This window comes from Myotis yumanensis, unplaced genomic scaffold, assembly GCF_028538775.1.
Source record: "Myotis yumanensis isolate MYYU_CA2020_CCGP unplaced genomic scaffold, mMyoYum1.0.hap1 SCAF_20, whole genome shotgun sequence".
Taxonomy (NCBI): Eukaryota; Metazoa; Chordata; class Mammalia; order Chiroptera; family Vespertilionidae; genus Myotis; species Myotis yumanensis.
The window spans coordinates 16693647-16695286 of NW_027223771.1; the positions used below are offsets into that span (position 1 = coordinate 16693647).

The window sequence follows — 1640 nt, forward strand, 5'->3', positions numbered from 1 at the left end:
GCACGCCCCCCAGTGGGGATGTGCCCGCAACCAAGGCACATGCCCCCGACTGGAATCGAACCCGGGACCCCTGAGTCCGCAGTCCGATGCTCTATCCACTGAGCCAAACCGGTTCGGCTGATCTGTCTTTATAGAAGATGTCCCAGGCATAACTGTGTTTGGGAACAGGAAGCAGCCTGCAGTGGGTCTGCCTCAGCTTGGTCTGCAGTTTTTGAGTTCATTACTTCATGTTAGAAAAGATTTCACAACATGAGTTCAGAAGATTTTGAGGGTACGTTAATTAAAGCTGGGGATAATGAAAGAAAAATTAAGCCTTATGATAGAACAAGCCACGGCAGAGATTATGTGTGGCTCCTTTGCCTCTCTAGAAACATTGTGGGAAATAAATGAGCCAAAGTGAGAGTGGTGACGCTGGCGTCCCCGGAGTTGGCGGTGGGTGGCAGCGACGGCTCCGGCGCGGCCGGGTGGGGGGAAAGGGGGCGGCATGGATGCCCGCGGCGCCGGCTGGGGCATCACCGCCAGCGTCAACCCCGAAATGGTGCTGCTGGCCGAGCACCTGCTGAAGCCGCTGCCCGCGGACAAGCAGATCGAGACCAGGCCCTTCCTGGAGGCGGTGTCCTAACTGCCGCCCTTCTTCGATTGCCTTGGGTCCCTGGTGTTTACGCCCATCAAGGCGGACATAAGCAGTAACATCATGAAAATCAAAGCTGTGTACAACACCGACCCGGCCAAGTTCCGGACCCTGCAGAACATCCTGGAGGCAGAGAAGGAGATGTATGGAGCGGAGTGGCCCAAAGTGGGGGCCACACTGGCGCTGATGTGGCTGAAAGGGGCCTCCGCTTCATCCAGGTCTTCCTGGAGAGCATCTGGGACAGGGACCGGGACGAGAGCCACCCCAAACTCATCCGCGTCAACGCCACCAAGGCCTACGAGATGGCGCTCAAGAAGTACCATGGCTGGATCGTGCAGAAGATCTTCCAGGCAGCACTGTGTGCCGCGCCCTACAAGTCGGACTTCCTGAAAGCGCTCTCCAAGGGCCATAACGTGACAGGGGAAGAGTGCCTGGAGAAGGCCCGCCTGTTCCTGATCAACTACACGGCCACCATTGACGTCATCTATGAGATGTACACCAAGATGAATGGGGAGCTCAACTACAAGGTGTAGGCGTGCCCACAGCCAGCACTCCCAGGCACAAACAAGCCAGAATCACTGTGAAGCAAGCTGGAGGCCACCGTGGCCTGCGTCCCCCAGAGTGGCCCAGAGTCTGGCTGGGGTTGCAGGGGGCGGCCCTGGTTCCTGAAAAGTCATTTTTGGGGTCTATCCTAACGGAGCAATAAATAACCACCCTACTTCTGAATCACCTTTAGTTCCACGGCAGCACAGACCGACTGCCTTCATTTCAGTGTGATAAAAACAGTTAATGTTGCTAATAAGGCAAGTCCTAGGGCTTTCTGTTCCCGGTCCCCCACGTGGTGCGTGGCCCTGGGGGAGCCCTGTCATACACCTCATTTAAAAGATGAGGATCTGGTGCAGTGATGTAAGGACCACGAGGAGTCTGATTTGAAATTACACAGGATTTTTTTAAAGCAGACTGCTGTGTGCTCCTGTGGTTGCACAGCCCAGCCTCACAGCGCTGTCAG

At 55.9% G+C, this 1640-nt stretch overlaps 1 pseudogene; it reads left to right on the forward strand.

Moving 5' to 3' along the window:
- Positions 1-535: 535 nt before the first annotated feature.
- LOC138998457 (glycolipid transfer protein-like) lies at positions 536-1164 on the forward strand (annotated as a pseudogene).
- Positions 1165-1640: the final 476 nt, after the last annotated feature.